The sequence below is a fragment of the Saccopteryx leptura genome, chromosome 2 (genome assembly GCF_036850995.1).
Source record: "Saccopteryx leptura isolate mSacLep1 chromosome 2, mSacLep1_pri_phased_curated, whole genome shotgun sequence".
Taxonomy (NCBI): Eukaryota; Metazoa; Chordata; class Mammalia; order Chiroptera; family Emballonuridae; genus Saccopteryx; species Saccopteryx leptura.
Window position 1 is genome coordinate 262,827,293 of NC_089504.1, and position 12,742 is coordinate 262,840,034.

General features: G+C 40.8%; 1 protein-coding gene across 1 annotated transcript in view; it reads left to right on the forward strand.

Annotated features, from left to right (window-relative positions):
• The first annotated feature begins 8,725 nt into the window (after window positions 1-8,725).
• The window catches only part of SOAT1 (sterol O-acyltransferase 1), a 64,948-nt gene continuing 60,931 nt past the window's right edge, over window positions 8,726-12,742 (forward strand). The window contains exon 1 of the mRNA XM_066361641.1: window positions 8,726-8,943. The gene's annotated coding sequence lies outside the window, so the exon portion shown is untranslated. The remainder of the gene's footprint in view (window positions 8,944-12,742) is intronic.

Below are 12,742 nucleotides of genomic sequence, written 5' to 3' on the forward strand. Positions count from 1 at the left end.
CTTGGTAAGTAATTATTATTATATGCTTTAACTTGCTGTAACTCTGCTTTATAAATTTTATAAAGTAAAGTTATTTCCCTACTTTATAAATCACCATTACTGTGGAACCGGTAGACTGTTTAAAACTTTTACTACTAACAGAGATACAAAAGTGGGCGGTAGGTATAAAAAAATTGACTACCCCTGATCTACAGTATCTGTACACAAAACAGAATAGAATTTAAAGTGTGTGAAAATTGAGTGTGTTGAATATATATATTACACTGAATATATTACCTTAAGAAATTACATGTGTGGCCTGACCTGTGGTGGCACAGTGGGTAAAGCATTGACCTGGAACACTGAGATTGCTGATTCAAAACCCTGGGTTTGCCTGGTCAAAGCACATGTGGGAGTTGTTGCTTCCTGCTCCTTCCTCCTTCTTTCTCTCTTTCTCCTCTCTAAAAGGAATACATAAAATCTTCAAAATAATTTTTTAAAGAAATTACATGTGAAAAGTAAACATTACTTTAATATATACTTTAAGTTATTTTACTTATAAAATTCTTATATATTAAAATTAAATAAAAATTAAAATATAATTAATGAATATCAATATTTTAAGTCAAAATTATTTCAATAGAACTGACATTGAAAAATGTTTTTTGTCTGAGATATTACATATAGTAAAGCACACAAATGTTAAGTATGTAGTTTGAAGAATTTTTACATTTGTGTACACCTATGTAATATCAGTGTTTAGATCAGGGGTCCCCAAACTTTTTACACAGGGGGCCAGTTCATTGTCCCTCAGACCATTGGAGGGCCGGACTATAAAAAAAACTATGGGCCCTGGCCGGTTGGCTCAGTGGTAGAGCATCGGCCTGGCGTGCAGAAGTCCCGGGTTCGATTCCCGGCCAGGGCACACAGGAGAAGTGCCCATCTGCTTCTCCACCCCTCGCCCTCTCCTTCCTCTCTGTCTCTCTCTTCCCCTCCCGCAGCCAAGGCTCCATTGGAGCAAAGATGGCCCGGGCGCTGGGGATGGCTCTGTGGCCTCTGCCTCAGGCGCTAGAGTGGCTCTGGTCGCAACATAGCGATGCCCAGGATGGGCAGAGCATCGCCCCCTGGTGGGCAGAGCATCGCCCCCTGGTGGGCGTGCCGGGTGGATCCTGGTCGGGCGCATGTGGGAGTCTGTCTGACTGTCTCTCCCCATTTCCAGCTTCAGAAAAATGCAAAAAAACCCCCCAAAAAACTATGAACAAATCCCTATGCACTTATCTTATTTTAAAGTAAAAAAAAAACAACAACACAAAACAGGAACGAATACAATATTTAAAATAAAGAACAAGTAAATTTAAATCAACAAACTGACCAGTATTTCAATGGGAACTATGCTCCTCTCACTGACCACCAATGAAAGAGGTGCCCCTTCCGGAAGTGCGGCAGGGGGCCGGATAAATGGCCTCAGGGGGTCGCATGTGGCCCGCGGGCCGTAGTTTGGGGACCCCTGGTCTAGATCAAGAAGCTAACATTTCAAATACACTTGTAGAATCCTTCATGCCTTCTCTCAATTGATAACTTGGCAAAGGTAACCACCACTCAGACCTCTATATTAGTTTTGCCTGTTTGAAGTAACTTTATCAGGATATAATTCACAATACCATACAATTCACCCATTTAAGTGTACAGTTCAATGGATTTTTTCAGTATATTCACTGAGTTGTGCAACAACCACCACAATTAATTTTAGAATACTTTTACCACCACCCCCCAAAAAAACTGTATCTATCAGCAGTCACACCCAATTCCCCCCAACTTTTTAGTTCTAGGCAACCACCTGTTTACTTTCTGTTTCTCTGGATTTACCTATTCTGGACATTTCATATGAATGGAATTCTATAACATGTCTTTTGTGACAACATTTTTACACTTTAACAGTGATCTTCAATCTTTTCATCTCATGGCACACATAAACTTATTATTAAAATTCTGCGACACACCAAAACATATATATATATTACATTATGCCAACCTGACGAAAACAAGTTATAATGTTGTTTCATTCACACCAGATGGTTATTGTTGTGTGTTGGCTGCTGTTATTGTTTATTTGACAATCTAAGGGGAAAGTGGTCAGTGCCACTGACTCAATAGTCAGGTATTGTATGTTCTAAAAATCCTTGCAGCACACTAGTGTGCCTCTTGTGGCATGCCAGTTGAAAATCGCTGCCTTAGCATAATGTTTTCAAGTTCATCTATGTTGTAGCACATATCAGTACTTCATTTTTCTTTATGACTAAATAATATCCCACTATATGGATATACACTTTATTCATCCATTCATTAACTGATGACATATAGATTATTTCTACTTCTTGGCTATTATGAATACTGCTGCTATGAATGCTCTCATACAAATTTTTGTGTAGACATATATTTTCATTTTCCTTGGGAATAGAATTGCCAGATCATTTGGTGACTATATTTAACTCTCAAACTGTGTTAAAAAGTAGTTGCACCATTTACACATTTTGCCTTAAAGTCTATTTTGTTTGACATTAAGCCATTCCAGCTTTCTTATGGTTGTTTTTTGCATAATATATCTTTTTCCATTCTTTTAACTTCAATCTATGGCCATCTTTAAGTCTAAACTGTTTCTCCTGTAGACAGCACATTGCTGGATTTTGTTTATCAATGATTGGATTGTTTGATTCTTTCATACTTAATGTTATTATTATTGATATAGTTGCATGTATGTTTGCCATTTAAATTTTTTTCTTGTGTCTCATGTCTTTTTTGTTCTTCTCTTTCTCCTCTATTTCTTTTTTTTTTATTAAGTGAATATTTTCTAGTGTAACATTTACACTCCTTTAATGATTGTTTTCACTATGTATATATTTTTAGTGACTTTCTTAGTGGTTTCTCTAGGACTTTTATCATCTTAACTAATCAGAATCTTCTTTAGATTTATAACAACTTAATTCCAATGAGATTAAAAGAAAAATCTGTGCTGATTCAGGAACTCTTGAAGGCGTATCCTCATGTGTGTACATCACCTGAACTGTTATTACATCTATTGCAGTGTCTGAATGTGCTTTGCTATTTAGAGCTAGAGAGTCTATGACATCAAGTGGGCAGCCTTCTTAACTGGGATAGATGGCTCTCTGCCTTGTATGTAAAGAATCCTCTTTGTAGAAAAACAAGTGATGACATAGCATATGAGATAACTGAATCAATAAGAGAAAGAATGATGTCCAATTTCTGTTTTGTTTGTTCTACCCACAATCTAGGGACTTATGCCTCCAGTTGGTTTCATTAATTCATTCACCATATGTATCAGGTGGCTTGTACATATTGTGCTGTATGCTTCCAGAATACAAAAACAAGACAGGATTCTAGCTCTTCATGAGTTTTCAGGGATATACCGATGAAGGTTGTCCTGATTTACACTCTTGTTTCGTTGTCCTTGTCTTAGTCCCCAATCTTAACTCCATGTGAGTCTATGTTTTCACTAATCCTTGGGATGGAATAAAGACTTATTGCTCTAGCTGGGTAGGTCAGTTGGTTAGAGCATTGTCCTGATACACCAAGGTTGTGAGTTCAATCTCTGGGTCAGGGCACATACAAAAATTAATTTATGCAAAATGAAAGCATAAATAAGTAGAAGAACAAATCTATATTTTGCTCTCTCCCTCCCTCTCACTAAAATCAATCAATCAATAAAAAAGATATTGCTTATTTGGTATTATTAATGGAGATATAGCCCTTTGAAGAACTTAAATGTTTGTGTTTTAAAACCTGGTTTGGTTCCTGTTCAGTTTTCCTTTCTGACTCCCGGTAGAAGCCAGTGCCTTTCTGCAAAAGGGCTCAGTCCCCACATCAACATTTAACTGCATCTCTGACATAAGATAAAAGACATAAGATGGCTTTTATCTTTGCGCTTTCCTGCATTCGATTTTATTTTCTGCTATAGTATGCATTACTGAAGTAATCAGAAAACAATATGTTAAAGCTATTTAATTGTAAAATCAAAACAAAATTGATAGCTTCTTGTTCAGTTCCTTCAGGTCACAGTAGGAAGTGGACCAGCTCAGCTTAAGTATTAAGCTTTTTCTTACTCCTTACCTCATTTTCTTCAAATGCATTTTCTTACCTCAGTTGGCATTAATTCTACTCAGTCTGCCAAGCCAGAAATCCTGAACATGTCCTTACCTACCACATCCAAACACAGTCTAATTCTATCAATTGTCTCTTTAAGTCTTTCTCAAATATGCCTCTTTCTCTCTCTTTTTTTAATTTTTAGAAAAGATTTTATCTATTGATTTTTAGGGAAAGGAGAGAAAGAGAGAGAGAAAGGGGTTTGGGGAGAAGTGGGATGCATCAATTCATAGTAGTTGCTTCCTGCATGTGCCTTGACTAGGTAAGCCCAGGGCCTTGAACTGGTGACCTCAGCACTTCAGGTCAAATGCCCTCCCTACTGCACCACCACAGGTCAGTTGTTTTGTGCATCCCACTTGTTACTGCCCTACTTTAGGACTTTATCCTTTCTCATCTGTATTACTACAATTTCCTTCTAATTGATCTTTCCACCTCCAGTTGCATCTCCCTTTAGTACAGTCGCCTAACTCATGACTCTTCCCTGCTTCACAACTTTCACTGGCTCCCCAATGTCTATGGAATTTCAGGTCAGGATATCTCAGCATGGCCTTCAAACTTCTCTCTCTCTCTCTCTCTCTCTCTTTTTTTAAGTGAGAGGAGGAGAGATAGGGAGACAGACTCTCACATGTGCCCTGACCAGGATCCACCTAGCAACCCCCACCTGGGGCCAATGCTAGAATCAACTGAGCTATTTTTAGTGCCTGAGGTTAATGGTGTTTAGACCAACCAAGCTATCATCAGTGTCTGGGGCCAATGCTCAAACCACTCAAGCCCTGGCTGCAAGAGGGGAAGAGGGAGAGAAGGGGGAGATGAAGGGGAAAAGAAGCAGATGGTCACTTCTCTAGTGTGCCCTGACTGGGAATCGAACCTGGGATGTCCATATACCTGGTTGATGCTCTATTTACTGAGCCAGCCAGCCAGGGATAGCCTAGAAGCTTCTTAAGCTCCTATACTAACTTTATGTCTTTCCACTTTCCAGCAAGACCCTTATCCTTCAACAATACTCAACTACCTTCCTGTCTCCTACATGGTCTCTTGTTGGCTTTTGACCTTGTCTTTCCTTTGCTTGGAATGTCTCTCCTTCCTTGCCTGCCAATTAAAGTCCTCCTCCTACTGGTTTAGAAAACTGGAGTCAGCCTTCTTCCATTTCAACATTTCCTTTTCTAGAGAAGCAGGCTGCGATAATCATTCCTTCTGCTCCCACTATAAACAGAGGATAATAAGATCAACAATAATCATGAACTTCAATGTAGAAAAGTGTAAAATAAGTTAATATTTACTGAATACTTCTATATGCCAGTGTCTGTACTTGAAGCTTTGTAGGCATTAACTCATTTAATTTTTACAATGACCCTTTAGGCAGGCAATTTTATTACCTCTTTTTATTGTAACACTTATTGTCTCGAAATGCTGAGCTACTTTCTATCTCCTCAATAGACAATTATTCTTATTCATGTTTATATCCCTAGCAACTAGTAGTAGTTCTGCACATGTGTTTTTTGGAATATGATGAAGCTAACATTTGAATTTAACCAAGCTTTTGTCCTAAGGATTTTCAAGCCAGTAGTAAGAGAGGCTTAGTTTGGGCAGAGGCTTTCATGGTCCCTCCAATCATATTAAATGGTCTTCCCCCTTGAAAAAATGGCAATGCCATTCTCCTATTCATTTAAGAAAATACCTTGAGAGTCACCTTGTTTACTAACTTTCTTTATACCTGTACCTCAGGAAATATCCTGAAATTCTTCAACTTCTAATTCCATAGCAACCACGCCAATCCAGGTCACCATTGCCTATTGCATGAACTTGTCCAATAGCATCCTTTTGTTCTCTGGCTTCTCCCTGCTCCATTTCTGTTCTCCTCCATGTCATTCTCTAAAAAACAGGTTGATTAAAAAAAAAAAAAGACCAGACAAAAAAAACAAAACAAGACAAAACTTAACAAAATAAGCCAACATGATTAAGCTCTTGCTTAATCATAAGCTTCTAAATGCAAGGGCTTCTTCCATTTTATTCACTGCTGTACCCCTACCACCCACAACAAAACCCAATATATTTTTTATTTAGAAAATTACATTTAATGGGGTGACATTGATCAATAAGAGTACCTAAGTTTTAGGTAAACATTTTTATAGCATTTGAACAGTTGATTGTGTTGTGTGCCCATCACTCAATAATTTTTCAATGAATAAATGAGACAAAGGAAAAATCAATATTTTTGATATATTTATATATATAAGGTGGCCAGCATAGTTTCAAAGGAAATGAGTGCCTGTGCTCTTACTGCTCTTTAGTTAATGGGAAGGGAGAGGTAAAGCTCAAACGACATTGGGATCTACAGGGGGTCCTCAAGTTACAACACAGTTCAGTTCCTACGACAGTGACGTAACCCGAATTTTGGTATAAGTCGAAACACACCCTAGCCTAAGTCACTTACTTATCCTAATACAGTTGTAAAATCATAATCTAGACCAGGGGTAGTCAACCTTTTTATACCTACTGCCCACTTTTGTATCTGTTAGTAGTAAAATTTTCTAACTGCCCACCGGTTCCACATTAATGGTGATTTATAAAGTAGGGAAGTAACTTTACTTTATAGAATTTATAAAGCAGAGTTACAGCAAGTTAAAGCATATAATAATAATTACTTACCAAATACTTTATGTCAGATTTTCACTAAGTTTGGCAGAATAAATCTTTATAAAACAATTTACTATAGTTAAATCTATCTTTTTATTTATACTTTCGTTGCTCCGCTACTGCCCACCATGAAAGCTGGAATGCCCACTAGTGGGCAGTAGGGACCAGGTTGACTACCACTGATCTAGACCATATAAACACAACTAAGCCATAGGAAAAAAAAGGATATAAATATACTGTACTGTACACTGTACTGTAGTAACAGAAAAAAATGAGTGTAAAAAAATAATTTCTTACTTTTATTCCTGTGGGTGGCTTGCACACTGGAAGGGGCATTGCAAGGTGAGAGAGAGTGACCTATTGGGAGGAGGAAACTGGAGAGGCAGGACAACCTGCAGAAGATGCTGGAGATACTGGGTCAGGTGAATCAAGATTCCCTAAGGAACATGCAGGAGACGCTAGGGATGATTCTTCCTGTATGACAGGTGTTTCCTATTGAGAAGCAGCTGATGTAGAGGGTACAGGATCTGTTGCAGGCCTCTCTACTTTCTTAAAGAATTGTTCTAGGCTAGTCTCGAAAGTTGGTAACTTCTTCTCTTTCAAAATCTTCCTATAGCATTGCAAGGCACCCATAACAGCTCTGTAGACCTTACTGAATCTGTCATTGCTGGGGTCCTCAGCCTGAAATTTTGCCAACCCATCCTCTACCATAGAAAAACCTTCTACCAAACCCTTAGTAATAAATCTCTTGGGTTCTGAGGTTTCTATCTTCCTTGCTCATAGACCACATTACTGCTTATTCTTCTGCCACACACAACCAAACTAGTTCACCCAGTAGTCCATAAGTATGATGCTAAGGGGGTAAGCTGAAACACATCTCAATTTTTATGTTTTTATGGGAGCAAGGGTGGTAAACTTGAAAGGTCATATGTCAATACTGTCTAACCGGAGGACTCCTGTTCCAGATCCTGGTAAAATCATAATGGGCAGAAGCAGCAATCACCGTCTTATAGGAAACAAACTGGGTAGGTTGCCAGTGACTGCCAGTACTGAATTTTACTAAATGCTGATGCGGCTTCTGCTTTGGGGTGAACAGGGCTGTCTGCTCTGGGTGGCCATGTACTTGTGCATCCTCTTTGTTATCAAAAGGCCACAAAGGGTAGTCAGTTCAGATAAACCTGATCCGTTTGTTCAGGTCAGCTTGACGTGGCCATGGGTGGTCATCTCAATCTATTTGGAGTAGGGTCTATAAGCGATGAGGCCGGCTAGGCTAACCTGTGCTGGTTTGAAGGTTGTGAGTGTGGCCCCTTCGGTCTATGCTGCCCTCATCACCTACCTTACCTTTAAATTCACCTACACCTTTGCCTTCATAAAACCTAAGTGATTAACAATTCTAGCTAACTTATGTCCTAAATCTCTCTTAATAATTATTTTTCTTCGATTATTAAGTCCCCTTTAGAATTGCCCCATTATTTCAGGTATCCTACTGTCTCCTTACCTAGTGTGCACGTGCTTAAGGACACACAGTCACTACAGTTTATAAAGAAGCATCCCATGACAAACGCTTCTGACTAGTGATTCTGTTTTGTTCCTAGAGGGTCAGTTCGAACTGCAATGACCCTCTCAGGTTTAGAAGCAGCTTCTGCGAGTCTCTAGACAAGGCACCAGTCTTGCCAGTCCCGGGCTACTATGCGGGGTGCCGTCTGGGACTTGCAAGAAGTTGTGTCGGTCCCATTATCTGCCGCTCATTGGATCGCTGGGGCAGGAACGGAAAGCAAGCCGCTGCCTCGGGTGTCACGACCGGTTCGCGCCAAGCTCCCCTCGCACGGCGACAGGGCCAGCTGGGGGCTCTCGCACTGCGTACCCGCGCACCCGGGATGGGGCGGGGCGGCCGTGGGCGGTGGGCGGAGCCTGGCGCCCGCCGAGCCCACCAATGAACTTCGGGGCCGGCGCGGGCCGTGCGCGTGACGCTGCGTAGCGGGCCGCGAGGCTGGGGGCGGAGGGGCCGGGGATCGTTGCTTTATCTGCGTGTGTGGCTAGGGTGGCATCGTTGCTGGCCTGGGACGCCTCGAGATCTTTCTGGAGCCGACTTTACTGCCAGCCGAGTTGTGACAGCTTCTCGGATCTGCCCTTCTCGCAGAGGTCCCCGCTGCCGGGCTTTGGCCCCAGGTAATGCCCGTGTGCCGGATCCCCTCCTCGCTTCCCGTCTGGGTCCACCCACCTCCGCCGGAGAGGAAGGGGATAGAGGCGGCGGCTGTAACCCCGGCCCGGCGGGCTTGGCCTGGCCCCGGGCTGGGGTGGCGCGGAGGGGGAGTCGCAGAGCCGGTGGAGGGGAGGCTCCGCGAGTCCTGGGGAGTTTGCGGGATGGAGAGGGCGGGAAAGTTACCATCGCCCCCCACCCCCCACCCCCGGGTGGCTGGCAGCCTTTCAGATCTTGCTTGAAGGTTGGTGTTCCACATATGCTGTGGCATCTCTCAAGCCGGTAGTAAAGAAAGTTCGAATACATTTTATTCCTTAAAAAGCAAAACCAAAAATGCACTCAGGAAGTCAGCTTCTAATTGATTTAGGAAAATAAAAAAAACACATGTGCAAAGGGATAAATAGCACTTCAAGACATCGAAATCTACTTGTCTGGGCACCAAAGCCTTTATTCAAACTCATAATTTAGTCTTTAAAAAATATATTGACTTTAGAGAGAACCGTCGAGCTGTTCCTGTATGTTCTCTGATTGGGGATTGAACCGGCAACCTTTGCGTATCCGGAGGATACTCTAATCAAACTTTATCCGGCCAGGGCAATTTAGTCTGAAATATATATTAGGATGTAACTAAGTTTCTGTGGTTCTTAAATGTTAATAGCCACTGAGTTTAAGTGACATATATTTAGAAGTTATTTGTGAAGGAGAAACAACCGTAAGTTCTGTAGTCTATTTGTAGATTAAGTTTATTGGTCACTTCCTAATATTTAAGTGGCTGCCATTTGTTTAACTTTATTTTTTTTTTCAGAGTACTTGACTTTCCCTTGATGTAGAATCAAACTTAAAGCACCCCCCCCCCTTTTAAAGTTGGATGTAATGGATGAATGGCTTGTTAGGGGGGCTTGTGTGTTGTCTAGGCATGAGAATAGATTTTGGAAGGAGTTATAAGGCATTCAAGAGTAATCATTTAATAAAAAAAACTAATCATTTAAAAATGCATGTGTTTCTATGCATCACACACGTAGAACTTTCAAAGATTTCACATTTCTCTTAGGATAAAAAGACCAATTTACTGCTGACACTCTTCTTATCTCCAGTTGATTTGGGGCCACTTTCCTCCTAGCTCTGTAGGTTCAAGCTACACTGGTTTAATTTTTGTTCTGAGAAAGCTTCTTAAACTATCTCCTGGTCTTAAAGGGTTGCCTCCACCTCTTAGGCACTATTCTTTCCCTTCCTCAGTTATCAGCCCAAATATCACTTCAGGAAACCCATCCTGTCCTGGCAAGTTATCAGCCCAGATATCACTTCAGGAAACCCATCCTGAAATAGTCCTGTCCTGGCAAAGTCCTCCCAGCACTCAGTTTTCCTTAGCAGCAATTAATCATCATTTGTAACAAGCTGTATTAGTAACTTAGATGCTTTGGTTTGTGAAAGCTGGTCTAGCCCATCTTATTTATGTCTTAATTCTCTAGAGTTTGGCCCAGCACCTGGCACAATGAAAGGATGAATGATTTGGAGGATAGAGGAAGGAACTTTTGAATGGGAAATATTAATTAGGGAAGCGTGCCTGTTTCCTTGGGGAAGGAAATGGAAACAGTTTTTAATAAATTTAGATTTGGAATTTATCATGTAGGATAAATGAATATGATGACCTACAGATGTAAGAACCTGTGTTCTTTATTTTTGCTAATTGGTTAATGACCTAAATCTTTGGTATGTCAGTATTGTGAGATTGTATTAGGGCAAACTTGTGTTTAGAAGGAAGAGGGAGGAATTTTGTGTTTTGGTTTTTTAATTGATCTGCAATTGTTCACCCCCCCCCCTTTTTTTTCTTTTTTATATTTCTCTGAAGTTGGAAACGGGGAGGCAGTCAGACAGACTCCCGCATGCGCCCAACCAGGATCCACCCAGCACGCCCACCAGGGGGTGATGCTCTGCCCATCCGGGGTGTTGCCCTGCCGCAATCAGAGCCATTCTAGCGCCTGAGGCAGAGCCATCCTCAGTGCCCGGGCCAACCCTGTTCCAATGGAGCCTTGGCTGCGGGAGGGGGAGAGAGAGAGAGACAGTGAGAGAGAAGAAGGAGAGGGGGAGGGGTGGTGGAGAAGCAGATGGGCGCTTCTCAAGCTGTGTGCCCTGGCCGGGAATCGAACCTGGGACTCCCACACGCCAGGCCGACGCTCTACCACTGAGCCAACCGGCCAGGGCCTGTTTTTTCCCCCCTTTACTGATCCCCGGAGTGATATGGCAAAGTTCTCCCAAAGTAGGTGCTCAATATTTATTTGTTTTATAGATTCATAGGCTCTTTTGAAAGCTTTATTAATAGAAACACTGTAGGCAGGCCAAAACTGACACTTCTTTCAACTTGTTTCTCAAATCAGTTCTTTTCATTTTGCTTTTGTTAAACAGAAACCACAGGCCCAATATGGCATTACTCTTGCTTAAATCCTATCATCCCAAACCTAGATTTAATAGCTGATCTAATTGCAGTTTCAGTCTTTCCCAGAAACATAACCAGTCTACCTGATAAGATCCCACCATCTCCTATGGGAAGGTGTCCTTCCTGAAATAGTCCACCCTTGACTTCCTAGTCCTACCCCTCTTTCTGCCTATAAAAAAACCTTTCATTTTGTACAACTCATCTGAACACCCTTCTGGTTGCTAGATGGGATGTTGCCCAACTCAGTCGCTTAATAAAGGCAGTTAGATCTTCAGATTTACAGTTTGATTTAACGCTTAAAAAAACTTTTTTTAAAGATAACCAGTCAAAAATGGAGAATATATTAGATAGCATCAACAGCAGATTATTAACACTTTCTTAAGCCAAGTTAGATGCTATCATACTGAACATTACAAAACCAAGGCATAGATTAGATTCTTAAGAAATAATTGTGTTTTCTTTTTAAATGTTTATTTAATTGATTTTAGAAAGAGGAAGGGAGAAAGAGGGAGAGGCAGGAATATCAATTTGTTCCTGTCTATGCCCTGACCTGGGATTGAATTTGCAACCTCTGAGCTTCAGGACGATGCTCTAACCAACCGAGTGTGACTTTGAGTAAGTTTCATAACATTTCTGAATCTTTTATTTTTTTTAAATATAAATATTTATTTATTGTGAATTTTTTGCACCTTTTAAAATGGAAATGTTAAATCAGGTATGCGATGCACTTACTCTGGTGTCCGGTACAGTAAATATATATTACTGGCTTAGTAAACATTAGTGCCTGGTGTCTTCATTGCTGAATCTCTTGCAAGACTAGTCTTATGATCACTGTTGTCACTTCCTCAACTCATTTTGCAACCCAATCCAACATTTTTTTTTGCCCTTCCTGAAGCTAACTGTAAACGTAAGGTAAATCATAGCTTTTAATGTCCCCAAATTGTGAAATATACCATGTTTCATCCTCCTTTTTTTCCCTCCACTTTTTTCCCTACTTAAAATTTCCATGATACTGCCACAGATTACCTCTTGAATCGTCTAACTTGATTTCAAACATTGTTTGCTCCTGGTTCTCCACTAATCTTTCCTAGCCTTGTTTTTTTTCTATTGTTCCTTAATTATGATACTGGGAAAATTACTTAATTATCTGTAAAATGGGATAATAGTACGTACCTGTCTGCAGCATAGGTGGTCTTGAGGATTAAGTGAGCCATAGTGAGTATAAGGTTAATATTAGCTTTATTATTACCTAGCTAGCCTCTTGATTTATGATCTCCCTTGGAGATCACCTTTCTGTGCCTTGGCCTTAGCTGCTGCCTGTACAGATGAATCCC